This window comes from Pristiophorus japonicus, chromosome 10 (genome assembly GCF_044704955.1).
Source record: "Pristiophorus japonicus isolate sPriJap1 chromosome 10, sPriJap1.hap1, whole genome shotgun sequence".
Lineage (NCBI taxonomy): Eukaryota > Metazoa > Chordata > Chondrichthyes > Pristiophoridae > Pristiophorus > Pristiophorus japonicus.
The window spans coordinates 94,623,792-94,638,586 of record NC_091986.1 but is presented as its reverse complement, the minus strand read 5'-3'; the positions used below and the strand labels follow the sequence as shown (position 1 = coordinate 94,638,586).

Here is a 14,795-nt window from a genome sequence, read left to right as displayed (position 1 = left end):
CCCGGCGAAAGTTTCCCTCTTTTTGAATGGTACCGTCCAAATCTCAAAATGCCCGCCGGAGCAAACCGCCGATGTGCACCGCGGAGAAAATTGCCAAGGCGTAAGTTTGGCCTCAACTGAAGCCTGTCCAGATCGCCGAGGGAACCGCCCTGTGAAGCAGCTGAAACAGGGCGGTAGGTGAGTACTCTGCAAAGAAAGGTAAGTTAAAGGTTCTTTTATTTTAATTGTAAAACGGCGATTAGCTTTAAAACTGTCTTGGGAATGTTTTTTAACTTTTTTTTTGTGAAATTTTTTTTTAAGTTTTCCCTTGGCCCAACCGCAGCCTGAGTAAATTTTTTTTTTAAATTTAAGAACTGCCCATTTCACTTAGTTTCGCCTTTAACCACCGAGAATACTGGTGCAAGATCCATTTTCTCGGCAGGCGATTATTTTTTACTTAATTATGGGAATTCTCGCCAGCGTTAGTTGCAAAACGTTAGCAGATTTTCTGGGTGGGCAATCGAGTGTTGAGGGGCTCTCGGGAAAGTCTAGCCCAAAAAGTGGTATGGTATTTTTTATTTAAAATCACAATTTTATTTTAAGGTACTATTCAGGTCATATTTACAGTATAATTGATATTTTCAGCCACATTTGCGCATCTTTAGATCTCCTTTTAAAAAAACATCGTTGCTGGGTCAAAGTCCTGGAACCTGACGAAGCTGGAGTTGCTTTGGTTTCACCTCAATCAGGCCTTTCAGGTAGAAGTACAGTTCACCATTTCTGTTCTTGGAGAAAGATAAATGGTACTGATTCACAGAATTCTTTTTCTACTTACTCAGTAATTATATCTTTCAATTAATATTATGTACACATCAAATCCGATATTAAGACCCCCATAACGAGCGGGTTAAAAATAAAAATTGTTTTTTCAGTGGCAGGTTGCATGGCATGCATGTCCTGTCTTGGAGAGGTGGGACACTTCAATAAAATATTTAAATCAGCTGCACTGTGGGAGGCCACTTTATATTTAACAGGTGCCAGCTGTGTTTACAGGGCTCGGGAAACCCAGCAGCTAAATGGAGATGGGAGCAGCTGGCTCCAGCAGGTAAGTGCTATTTAGAGCACTCCTTGTGGGCCAGGAGAAGCAGAAGTCGTTCCCCCAGTCCCTCAAGGAAACCTTTGGTCACTCTTCTGCCGATCGCACCTCTCCTCGGCCCCACGATCAGCCAACCCTTTCCAACCCCCGATCTTTCCCTCCCTCGCCATTGCCATGCTCCGACTCCCTCCAACTCCAGATCTTTCCCTCCCTCCCTCGCCATTGCCATGCTCCGACTCCCTTCAACTCCAGATTTTTCCCCCCCTCCCTCGCCATTGCCATGCTCTGACCCCCTCCAACCTCAGATCTTTCCCTCTCTCCCTCGCCATTGCCATGCTCAGACCCTCTCCAATCCCAGATCTTTCCCTCCCTCGCCATTGCCAGGCTCCAACCCCAAATTTTTTTCCCCCACCCTCACCATTGCCAGGCTCCGAACCCCTCCAATCCCTGATCTCCCTCACCCCCATTCGCTATTGCCAGACTCCGACCTCCTCCAACCCCTATCTTTCCTTCCCTCCCTCATCATTGGTGGGCTCCAACTTTCAGACTTCCCATTTGCCAGAGACCATCCTCAACAGTTCCTGCTGTGGCCTCCTACTGCTGCCATTCCCGCCCGGCACCCAGCCAGGCTGACAATCTGGCTAGCTCTCGGAAACAGAAGAAAAAATGATAATGAGGCCCTGCGGAATGTAACAGCAGGACTTTCACAGATTTCCCTCTCGCTGCCATGCTCTCCTCTCCCTCCCCATAAATATCGGGGCAATTGTCTCCCAGTTAGGAGTCAAGTTATCTGAGCATTATGGTAGTCGAAAATATCTTGTTATAGACCTGATACATGCTTCAGTCATTGAGGTTTTTTCATGGTTTCAACTGCGACTATTAACTGGGCTGCAAATAAGGTGGTGATAACAAAGTGATAATATAGCTAATTGCTGGTTAACCTGTAGCGATTCAAGTCCAAAGTATGGAAAAGCTCTAGGCTGAGGGGAAGAAATTCACTATCGCCCCATTTGGGGTGTTAATTTTGAAAAGTTTGAAAAGTTAGTGCCAGGCGCTAACAATTTCAAACTTTTAACAAATTCGCTGTTTGCGCTCCACGAAGGAAGTGGAGCGCTAAATCTAGCACCTAGAACTCCCCTAATTACTCTTATTCCCACAGGGAAAGAATCCAAGCAGTTCGCTGTATAGTGGGGCAAAATTAATAGGACACCATATGGATGCAAATGGCCTCTTACCAGATCCATTATATGTGCATATAAACAAGTGCCTATAATTAGAAACAAGATGCAGACTAATGTAGATAATATTGGCCTAAAAGCTAACCTGCTGTAGTAGATGTCCACAGTAATTGTATTGGATATTGAGACCAGGATAATGATCTAAGATGGCCAGAAACTAGGAACCTCCCCAGAAGAATGGAACAAAAATCAGGAGGACAGCCAGCTAGAGATTTTTTAAAATTCGTTCATGGGATGTGCGCATCGCTGGCGAAGCCAGCATTTATTGCCCATCCCTAATTTCCCTTGAGAAGGTGGTGGTGAGCCGCCTTCTTGAACCGCTGCAGTCCTTGTGGTGAAGGTACTCCCACAGTACTGTTCGGGAGGGAGTTCCAGGATTTTGACCCAGCAACGATGAAGGAACGCCGATATACTTTTAAGTCAGGATGGTGTGTAACTTGGAGGGAGACTTGGAGGTGGTGGTGTTTCCATGTGCCTGCTGCCCTTGTCCTTCTAGGTCAGTGGTGGACAAAATACTGCCTGAGGGCCAAATCCGGCCCACCAAGTCATTCTATCCAGCCCGATGGACTGGACAGAAATAGAACGCAAGCCGGAGCTCAGGCCGCACAATCGTCTATCCACTTTCGCTTCTCATGGGTCAGAGACAGATCCGAACTGCAGCCAAGAAAAAAACATGGTAATGTTTCATTCAAATTATTGGCCCAGAAATCCCGGTTTCTTCTTCCTAAGGGCATTCGAATGGATTTTAGAAAAAAGATGCCCACCTACCTGAACCTGCTGCGGCCATACCAGATCCCGGTCCTGAGGCCTCTCCTGACTGCGCATCGCAGCTTGTGCATGTCAGGACGTGCGCAGGCCTGGAGCTGGAGTCGCATGGCTCTGGGCAGCCAATCAGGTATAGATATTCTCATTCATAATAATGGGAACTCCGTAAGTTGGAGTTCTCATTATTATGAATGAGAACCCCCCCCCTCCCCAAACACTAATAACCAATAATAAAAGATAGAAAAAATGCACATGTTTTTATTAATTTAAATTAAAGTTATTTATGTATTTAAAAAATATATATTTTTCTGATTTATTTTTTAAAGTTTTTTTAATTATGGTTTAAAATAAACTTACCGTAGTGGGGAGAGTTTTTAACAATAACGTGTTTTTAAAATTTTATTTTACAATGTTTTTGTGTGCTTTAAAAGTCTTACGCCTGTAAAAGTAGGCTATGCGCCTGCTTTTATCAGGCGCAAGTGTTTTGAGGACATTTGCTGGGCAAGATATGAGTAAATCCCGCAATCTTGTCCTTGCAAATGTCCTCGCTCCCGAAATGCGCGAGATCTGTCAAGCCAGAAACTTGACAGATCGGAAAAGCCGGTTTTCAGTGCATGCACATTGTGCGCTGAAAACTGGCTTTTCTGATGCCTCCCCGGGTCCGTAGAAACTCCGTACGGACCCGGGGAGGCCGGGATTTCCAGGCCAATAATTCGCAAAAGTAATTCTCCCAGGCCAGATCTTAAAAGAATCTTTTCCGTGATTCAGGGCAACAATGGTGGAGGTCCGAACCCAGAATGCACTGTGGACTCGAATATGCCCTATCCAATGTAGAATTGAGTCATGGCTGTTCATCCCCATGACTTTTTTACTGGAGAAAGTGGCAGGCACAGCATTTTTCCTGTTCCGGTATCCAGAGTACGATGGCAAGGGAATTCTCATCTTGCACCAGTTGGGACGGCATCAGTAATCTTTGCAGAGGCACATAAGGATGACTGAGGTGGAAAATTGATGCTGACACAGGCTCTAAAGAGAGTACAGTTCTATTCCACAGCACTGATTTACAGAGACCAGAAGATACCACATTTTCAACTTTTATCTTGGATTCATTTCTAAGCAGTATAGAGTACATGTTGTGTATTTAGGATAGCATCTGACTATGACCTGAATTTATTTTTATGCAATGTTCCCTCTAATTCTTTTTTGCACGTGGTCCCTTTAAATTTGCTGGGCGGCCGGCCGCTATGCGGCCACACACCTTTGGGGGAACATTGGAGGGCAACCCTGAACAGCTCACTAAAACTTGTTAGGTGGTCCTCCAACCCAAATAATTGCTCACCCTTGTTCTAGGTGGCAGAGATTGTGGGTTTGGGATGTGCTGCAGCAGAAGCCTTGGCAAGTTGCAGCAGTACATCTTGTAGATGGTACACACTGCAGCCATGGTACGCTGGTGGTGGAGAGAGTGAATGTTTAAGGTGGTGAATGGGGTGCCAATCAAGCGAGCTACTTTGTCCTGGATGGTGCTGAATTTCTTAAGTGTTGTTGGAGCTGCACTCATCCAGGTAAGTGGAGAGTATTCCATCACACTCCTGACTTGTGCCTTGTAAATGGTGGAAAGGCTTTGGGGAATCAGGAAGTGAGGCACTCGCTGCAGAATACCCAGCCTCTGACCTGCTTTTGTTGCCACGGCTGGTGCAGTTAAGTTTTTGTTCATTGGTCACCTCCAGGATGTTGATGGTGGGGGATTAGGCGATGGTAATGCCGTTGAATGTCAAGGTGGGGTGGGGGGGGGGTGGCGCGGGGGCGGTGATTAGACTCTCGCTTGTTGGAGATAGTCATTGCCTGGCCTTTGTGTGGCAAGAATTTTACTTACCACTTATCAGCCTATGCCTGAATGTCGTCCCGGTGCATGTGGGCACGGACTGCTTCATTATCTGAGGAGTTGCGAATGGTACTGAACACTGTGCAGTCATCAGCGAACATCCCCACTTCTGACCTTATGATGGAGGGAAGGTCAGTGATGAAGTAGCTGAAGATGGTTGGGTAGACACTGCCCTGAGGAACTCCTGCAGCGATGTCCTGGGCATATGATGATTGACCTCCAACCACCGCAACCGTCTTCCTTTGTGCTAGGTGTGACTCCAGCCAGTGGAGAGTTTTCCTCCTGATTCCCATTGACTTCAGTTTTACTAAGGCCCCTTGATGCCACACTTGATGTCAAATGCTGCCTTGATGTCAAGGGCCATCACTCTCATCTCACCTCTGGAATTCAGCTTTTTTGTCCATGTTTGGACCAAGGCTATAATGCGGACTGAAGCCAAGTAGTCAAAATTAATGAGCAGGTTATTGGTGATCAAGTGCGGCTTGATAGCATTATCGACAACACTTTGCTGATGATTGAGAGTAGACTAATGGGGCGGTAATTGGTCGGCTTCAACTTGTCCTGCTTTTTATAAACAGGAAAAACTGGACAATTTTAAGAACATAATAAAAACATAATAAATAGGAACAGGAGTGAGCCATTTAGCCCCTCGAGCCTGCTCCGCCATTTAATAAGATCTTGGGTTCAGCTTCACTTCCTGCCCACTCCCCATATCCCTTCACACCCTTATCATTCAAAAATCTGTCCATCTCCACCTTAAATATATTCAATGACACAACCTCCACAGCTCTCAGGGCAGAGAATTCCACAGATTTACAACCCTCAGAGAATAAATTCCTCCTCATCTCAGTTCTAAATGGGCGACCCCTTATTCTGAAACTATGTCCCCTAGTTCTAGATTTCCCCCATGAGTGGAAATGTCCTCTCTGCACCTACTTTGTCGAGCCCCCTCAGTATCTGATATGTTTCAATAAGATCACCTCTCATTCGTCTAAACTCTAATGAGTATAGGCCCAGCCTGCTCAATATTTCTTCATAAGACAACTCTTTCATCTCAGGAATCAACCTAGTGAACCTTCTCTGAACTGTCTCCAATGCAAGTATATCCCTCCTTAAATAAGGAGACCAAAACTGTACGCAGTACTCTAGATGTGGTCTCACTAATACCCTGTACAGTTGTAGCAGGACTTCCCTGCTTTTATACTCCATTCCCCTTGCAATAAAGGCCAGCATTTAATTTGCCTTCCTGATTACTTTCTGTACGTGCATACTAACTTTTTGTCTTTCACGCACGAGGACCCCCAGGTCCTTCTATACTGCAGCATTTTGTAATCTCTCTCCATTTAAATAATAATTTGCTTTTTTATTTTCCTGCTAAAGTGGATAACCTCACACTTTCCCACATTATACTCCATCTGCCAAATGTTTGCCCACTCACTTAGTCTGTCTGTATCCATTTGCAGATTCTTTGTGTCCTCCTCACAACTTGCATTCCCACCCAACTTTATATCATCAGCAAACTTGGCTACATTACACTTGGTCCCTTCATCCAAGTCATTAATATAGATTGTAAATAGTTGAGGCCCCAGCACCGATCCCTGTGGCACCCCACTAGTTACTGTTTGCCAACTGGAAAATGACCCATTTATCCTGATTCCCTGTTTTCTGTTAGTTAGCAAATCCTCTATCCATGCTAATATATTACCCCCAATCCCGTGAGCTCTTATCTTGTGCAGTAACATTTTATGTGGCACCTTTTCCACATTGTCAGATAGATGCCAGTGTTGTAGCTGCACTGGAACAGCTTGGCTAGTTCTGGAGCATAAGTCTTCGGCACGACAGCCAGGATGTTGTTGGGGCCCATAGCCTTTGCTGTATCCAGTGCCCTCAGCTGTTTCTTGATATCACGTGGAATGAATCGAATTGGCTGAAGACTGGCTTCTGTGACGATGCGGCCGCAGGGGGAGGCCGAGCTGGATCATTCACTCGGCACTTCTGGTTGAAGATTGTTGTAAACAATTCAGCCTTTTCTTTTGCATTCACGTGCTGGGCTTGGCCATTATTCAGGATGGGGATGTTCATGGAGCCTCCTCCTCCTCCTGTTAGTTGTTTAATGATCCACCGCCATTCACAACTGGATGTGGCAGGACTGCAGAGCTTTGGTCTGATCCATTGATTGTAGGATTACTTAGCCCTGTCTATGACATGCTGCTTCCGCTTTTTAGCATGTTTGTAGTCCTGTGTTGCAGCTGCCCCAGGTTGGCACTTTATTTTTAGGTACGCCTGGTGCTGCTCCTGGCACGCTGTTCTGCACTCCTCATTGAACCAGGGTTGGTCCCCTGGCTTGATGGTAATGGTAGAGTGAGGGATAAGCTAGGACATAAGTTCACAAATTGTGGTGGAATACAATTCTGCTGCTGTTGATGGCCCACAGCGCCTCATTTCTGCCCAGTTTTGAGCTGCTAGATCTGTTCTGAATCTATCCCATTTAGCACGGTGGTAATGCCACGCAACACAATGGAGGGTGTCCTCTGTGTGACGGCGGGACTTTGTCTCCACAATGACTGTGCGGTGGTCACTACGACCATAGACAAATGCATTTGCGACAGGCAGATTGGCGAGGATGAGGTCAAGTAGGTTTTTCTGTCATGTTGGTTCTCTCACCACCTGTCTGGCAATATGTCCTTCAGGACTCGGCCAGCTTGGCCAGTAGTGCTGCTACTGAGCCTCTCTTGGTGCTGGACATTGAAATCCCCCACCCAGAGTACATTCTGTGCCCTTGGTACTCTCAGTGCTTCTTCCAAGTGGTGTTCAACATGGAGGAGTATCCTTGTGCATCTAGTCATTGTTAATTGCAGTTTGCTTTCCTTCTCAATCGGAATACAATATATGTGATGCAGGGAGACTCAGAAGAGGGGAAAGAGAAGAAAATATAAAATTGCTCTGATGAAGGGAGGGCACATATGATATCTGATGGATCATGTATCCAATCCTTTGTTGTCTTGGTTTTATCAAGTTCATAGAATGCAACTGAAAGTAGCAACAAGTATCAGATTGTGCTTCATCAATATTTGAACTTTGAACCCACAAATAGAAGAAAGATGAATTTTCATGTCTAATTGCTATATTTTGAAACAATGTATGTTACAATTATATGTAATCCTAGTTTATTAAATTAAATATGAACTTTGCTTATCCTTTAACCAGGAAGAATTTTGTTCAAGTGTCTGTTAGGAAATAAAGTATCCCTATGTTTATTATTTTCAGAGGTTAGAAGTTGCTTTCAATTCAAGGCTGCCCTCTGGTACTGGTAAGGTCCATACTTGTAGAGTTCTTGAACTCAAAGGCTGTGATTTAAGTCATTTTACTAGTTAGATTCTCCTAGAATTTTATTTGAGCCTGTAACGTATATTACTTAAAAGTATCCAAATAATTTATATCTGATTTCAAGAGACTAAGGGGTCGAGATTCCGTTTCTACCGCCACCCATTACCGCCGGCGGGAGGCGGCTAACAGGCAGCAAAGGCCTACCTTCGATGGTAAGCGGAGTCCACGCCTGCGTACAAATTCAGTAGGCTGTTTGGCAGTGCCGCCAAGAGCTAACACTGCGCCGGCTAATGCCACCTGCGTGGTGATGTCATCCAGCATGCAACGCCTCCTTGGCGCCTCCATTTAGTTTGAATATCATCTTCCCGGCAGGCGTTCTTACAGCCTGAAAAAGTGGTGAGTAAACAGCGGAACTCGGGCGGAACCACCCAGAGAGTAAGATAAGTTTTTAAAAATTTATTTCTTCATTTTTTTCATTAGTTGTAACAGTGGGGAAGTTTGTGTGGGTCGGAGAAGTTTGAGGATTTTTTTCCCTTTTCCCGTTTTTCAGCTAGCATGGCGGCAGCCTCCAGTTGCGAAATTCAGTCGGCCTCCTGAGCTCCCGCCCGAGGATGAGTGTGCAATGCCACTTTTTAGCGCTGCTCTCTCATCTTTGGGCGTAAAAACTGAATTTGGCAGTTTGAGCCTGCACCTAACACCTGGCGGTAAAATTAGCACTCAAGCAGTGACACCGCCTCAAAAACAGCGGTACCAAATTTCGACCCCTGAGAATTTGCCCCGCTCTGGGTTTGCAGCGCATAATTCAAATTTGCTTCTTTTTATTGCCGGTGCAGAAAGCGCCGGCAGCAGCGCGGATTTGCGCTCTTTGTGAAAAAAAAAGTTGTTATTGTGCTAACAGAGCGCTTAAAGGGGAGGGCTGCTGCAAAATCTGCATCCTCTTTAGTGGCGCCCACTGGGCCATCAGGGTGGATGTTGGCCGGGCCAGTGGCCTGGCACTCAAGGGGCTGCCGGACTGCATGCTGGCGGCTCGGCCACACTAGTAGCCGCCATTTTCGGGCCGACTTAAACGTCAGCTGACATAAAAAAGATGGCGACCACCTTTAAGGGAGGCCAGGTGCTACAGCCAACGACCTTGAGTCCCGCAGGGCAATTTCCCTTGAAGGGTACAAAGGGGTCGGCGCGCACGGCGATGGTGTCATCACCATGCGTCTGCCACAGCGGTGTGCTAATCGTGGAGAGTGGCGCAAACCACATATCGCCGGCGGAGCCCTGGGGGCAAATCCACTCAAGTCGATGAGATCACCGCGCCCGCACGCACATTAACTCATTAGTGCACAGTTATCGCTGGCTGGCGGCGCTAACTGGCACTGCGAAAAGGGGCAATTTCAGCCCTTAACTTCATAGAGACGTAGTTATCTCACATGTTTCCTTACATTGGAAGTAACTCCTTAAAGGTGAAGGTATGTCTAAGATAATTATTAATAATGGTAAATACTTGGCAACAGATCTGTCCCAGGTAATCTTTTCAATAAAATAAAACAATTTTAAAAGATCCCTTTATGTGGTGAGTGAACAGAAAAGATGATTCATTCCAATGTTGCTGTTCAAAGAAATCTTGTTGAGAGAATGTTTGTGCTTAATCAAGGGATTAGTTGGCAAGGACACGACCCAATTGAAACTCCAGCATACATATCAAGAAAGGTCCCAGATGTACTGAGATTGATTATCAAAGTTGGTAACACTATCTCCTCTGACTCAGAAGGGTGTGGATTCATACAGATTTGAGCATATAGGCTGACATTTCAGTATAGTACTGAGGGAGTGCTGCATTGTTGCAGTTGGTTGTCTTTCGGTTAAACAGAGGCCCTATTTGCCTGTTGAGATGGATGTAAAAGAAGAACCTAGGGAGTGAAATTGTGTTGCGCCCCGTTTGGGGGTGGTAACAGCCAGGAGACGAGACATTCTGTGCCAGGCGCGAAAGTGCCACCCCATTTGAATAATTTGGGTTACTGCTCCAAAAGGAAGTGGAACGCAAAATATCGTGCTCCACTTCCTTTCTGCGGCAGTAGTGCGGCAGACAGATCGGGAGCGGGATGCAATGCTTAGCGCTGCTGTGTAGAAGGGGCTTTTCCCTTAATTAAAGAGAAGGGTCCAAGCTGCAAACTCTGTAGGTAAGAAATCGGCCTCCATGGACCACCAGGGAGCGGGGGTGCCATGCCAACAGCCCGGCATTCAGTAGAGTGCCGGGCTAAACGATCACGACACGGACCCCGCAATTGAAGCAGGGTGCTGAAGAAAAACTGCACTTTTTTTTTTAAACATGGCCACCACCTCCCCTTTAAGTATCGCCCCGCGAGCGGCCTGCAGCCCGGTTCATGTCCCCTGAAGCTGTCGCTGGCATCGCCCGGCGCAGCTTCAGGAGGCACTCCCCAATTTTTGTTCTGGGTTGAAAGCAGGGCGCTGCGCATGTTGATGACGTCATCACCGCCAGCGGAGCGGGGCGCTATGGGTTACCGCCGCTGCTAAACTCCCGTGTAATTTAGCGGGAGCTGTCAGTAGCGCCGTGCACGGCCGAAAAGGTGCAAACGACCTGAATTTCTAGGCCTAGGCTAATGTCTGGTCAATATTTTGTTTTTCAATTAGCACTACCAAAACAGATGAACTGGTCATGCATTTAATTGTTTGTGTACAAATAAGGACTGCAGTGTTTGCCAACAAAAGAGCATTGATGATACGTCAAAAGTATTGCATTGGTTGTGAAGTGTTTCAGGATATTCTGAGGTGCTACATAAATGCAAGTTGTTCTTTAATAAATTAGTAAGGAAAATTGGAGGGACAATTTGGGATATCCTTGTGCACATACGAGTGGTTAATTGAAATGAGTGACGATAATGTTGGACTTGGCTGTGATTGCTCTCTGAATAATCTTGCAACACTTTGGCCTAGAAATTGGTATCCTTAGCACCTCCCCTTATCGCCTCCGGGGGGAGATAACGGGACACTAACCGGGTTCCGATCAGACACGGCGACAAAATCGACTCCCGGCATATTCGGCGGGAGATTTGCGGCAGCATTATGGTGTTGCGCCCCGATCTCCTTCACCCGGAGATCGTGACGTCATCGCCCCGGTAGCGTCCTGGACTCGAACTTGCATTCCAGCCCCTGAAGCATTGCTGGGCGAAAACACTGGCAGCTGCAGGAGGTGTCCATCAGATCGCTTGGGGGGTGATGATCAAAGATGAGGTGTCCAAGATAAGTGCAAAAAAAAAATTACCTTCTCTCTTGCTGGTTTTTGGCCCTCAATCGATATGCTTCAGTGCATCGGGCTGATCGGGTAGGATCGCAGCTGCTGTCGGGGAGAAGATAAGTTTATTTTTGCAAAGGCTGCAGCGATGGCCCTTCCCTTTAAGGAAGGGAAGGTGCTTTTAAACGCGTCAGCACTGCACGGCCCAGTGTGCAGCGCTGCTCCACTTACTGCCCCGCCTGCTACTGATTGCTCTCCAGAAAGGAAGTGGAGCACCTGATTTACCACTCCTCTTCCTTCCTGCAATGCTACCCCCCGAATTTTTTTAAAGCAGAAAATGATTAGCTCCTGGCGCTAATTTTCTCTACTTTTAAAAGTCCCCAAACAGGACGCTCCTGAATTTCTCCCCCTAACTGTGTAGCCTCATGTGAAGAATGGCCACTAGGGCAAGTTATCCAAAAGGCACTACTGCATGGCATCACATAGTATAGAATATGGTTTCCTACTTTTAAGGAGTGAAATTCGGTACTGCCCCATTTGGAATGGTGCAAGGCGGGAGTTCCTGTGCCAGGAGCAGAAGTCCCACCTCACAAGCTGTATTGGGCTTACCGCCCCTGAGAGGAACTGCACCACAAAATCTCGCGCTACAGTTCCTCTCGGGGGTGGGACCAGGCCGCAAACCCATGCAAAGTTTCCAGCGCCACGCAGTGTGATGCGTAGCACTGGCAGTCAACCAGGGCCCTCCCCTTCCATTAAAGGGGAGGGCCAAGCTGCAGACTCTACTGGCGGGAAACGGGGTCATCGTTGGACTACCCAGGGAGCGTGATGCCATGGCAGCAGTCCGGCATACAAACGGAGTGCCGGGCTGCAAGTTCACGGCACGGACCCTGCGATCTACAAAGAAGGCCAAAGAAGATAAGTCGGCCATTTTGTTTTACTGCTGTCTCTCTCCTTTAATTTTCGCCCTGCGAGCGGCCTACAGTCTGGGTCGTTGTGCAGGGTGATGACGTTGTCATCACTAATGCAGCAGCCCAGGCTGTTACCGGTTACCACCGCCGCTAAACTCCCACGGAATTTCGCGGTAGTCTGTAGTGGCGCTGCACCCGGGCAAAAAGTCTCAGGAGCGCTAACGGGAGGCGCAAACTAGCTTTCCCCCTTGATTTCCAATATTACCAGTGGAGGTTTCAAGTAGATAGATGTTTGACTATAAAGAAAGACGACACATCAACTTCAAAGCTCTTGACACCTGTTTTCCGAACTGGTTTGTTGTGGTTCAACTGGAATTTTCACAAGTTTTCAAATCAGCAGAACAATTGGGCCCTGTAATTAATTATTAAATGTGCAGTAACCATGTGGATGGACTGGATGACGTGATTGCATATGACTAAAGTGCCAAATATATAGCTTTAATTGACTTTAAAGACAAATAATTGATTCAAAGGAAGTACAAGTAAATTTATGACCTATGGGGTCTTCCAATGGACCTGGGTGAGATCTGAGCAGGAGCAGAGTGTGAACGGCAGCAGGGATAAAAATAGCGCAAAATACAGGCCCGAGACCGGAGGAGGCAACGGACCTGGGTGAGATCTGAGCGGGAGCAGAGTCAGAGTAGCAGCGGCAATAAAAGGAGCGCAGAGTGCAGGCTCAGCTAGGAGCAACTCAACAGAGGCAGAATTCGAAAGCGACATCAGAGTAAAAAAAGTGATGTCGACATAAGGGAAGGAACTGATTGGTGAGTAGCTGGAGAGTTTTTTTTTAGCTTTAAGTTTACTTCTGCTCAGTTAGTACTCATTCTATTAAATAGAGGCATGGCAGGGCAGCTCAATCCCTTGGAGTGCACATCCTGTGCCATGTGGAAAGTCCTGGACGCTTCTCATGGCCTGAACGACCAAATGTGCAGGAAGTGTCACCAGCTACGGCAATTCGAGATCCGTGTTTTGGAGCTTGACCGGGAGCTGGAGTCACTGGTGCATCCGCGAGGCTGAGAACTTCGTCGATAGCACGTTTCTAGAGGACCAAGAAGGTAGTGCAGGAGTACATTTTGCTCTCCAACCAGTATTCTGTTCCTCTGGGGAGTGCAGCCAGAGCCAAGTCCACTCGTGTCTCAGCTGCACGGGTGGGGCGGGGGATGGGGGGGGGCGGGAGGAAGAAGAGAGGAAGAGCAATAATGGTAGGGGATTCGATATTCGATAGTTAGGGGAGCAGGCAGCCGTTTCTGCTGCCGCAGACATGACTCCAGGATGGTAAGTTTCCTCCCTGATGCAAGGATATCACCGAGCAGCTGCAGGGCATTCTGGGGTAAGAGGGTGAACAAGCCAGAGGTCGTGGTCCATATCGGTACCAACGACATAGGTAGAGTCCTGCAGGCAGAGTTTAGGGAGCTAGGAGCGAGATTAAAGAGCAGGACCTCAACGGTAATAATCTCTAGATTACTCCCTATGCCACGTGCTAGTGAGTACAGAAATAGGAGGATAGAGCAGATGAATGCGTGGCTGGAGAGTTGGTGCAGGTGGGAGGGCTCTAGATTTTTGAGGCATTGTGTCCGTTTCTGGGGGAGGTGGGATCTGTACAAGCCAGACGGGTTGCACCTCAACAGAGCCAGGACCAATATCCTCGTGGGGGTGGGGGGGTTTGCTAGTGTTGTTGGGGAGGGTTTAAACTAGCTTTACAGGGGGATGGGAACCGGAGAATAGATTCAGAAGGGTGAGAAGCAAAGCTGAATTTGGAAAGCAAAAAAGTAGAAAGTGAATTTGGAAGACCGGGGAAACAAGGGCTAGAAAATAGACAACAATGGAGTTTGGCACTACTAAATGGTATATACTTCAATGCAAGGAGTATAGGAAATAAGGCAGATGAGCTGAGAGTACAGATAGACACTTGGGAGTATGATATTATAGCTATTACAGAGACATGGCTGAAAGGGCAGATATGGCAGTGAGTTGGTCACACCACAGGTAAAGGTTACACAGCCAGATAGGGAATGGGTGACCATCAGGCAGAGCAATGGAAGGAAGGTAGTGCAGGGGTCCCTTGCGGTCACCTCCCTCCAAAACAGATACACCACCTTGGGTACTGTTGGGGGAGATGGTTCATCAGGGGAAGGCAGCAGCAGCCAAGTCCATGGCACCAGGGGTGGCTCTGCTGCACAGGAGGGCAGGAAAAAGAGTGGGAGAGCTATAGTGATAGGTGATTCTATTATAAGGGGAATAGATAGGCGTTTCTGTGGCCGCAAATGACACTCCAGGATGGTATGTTGCCTCCCTG

General features: G+C 47.2%; 1 protein-coding gene across 9 annotated transcripts in view; it reads left to right on the top strand.

Moving 5' to 3' along the window:
- cep126 (centrosomal protein 126) overlaps positions 1-14,795 on the top strand; it is a 272,751-nt gene that overhangs the window by 190,938 nt on the left and 67,018 nt on the right. The gene's annotated exons all lie outside the window — the stretch shown is intronic.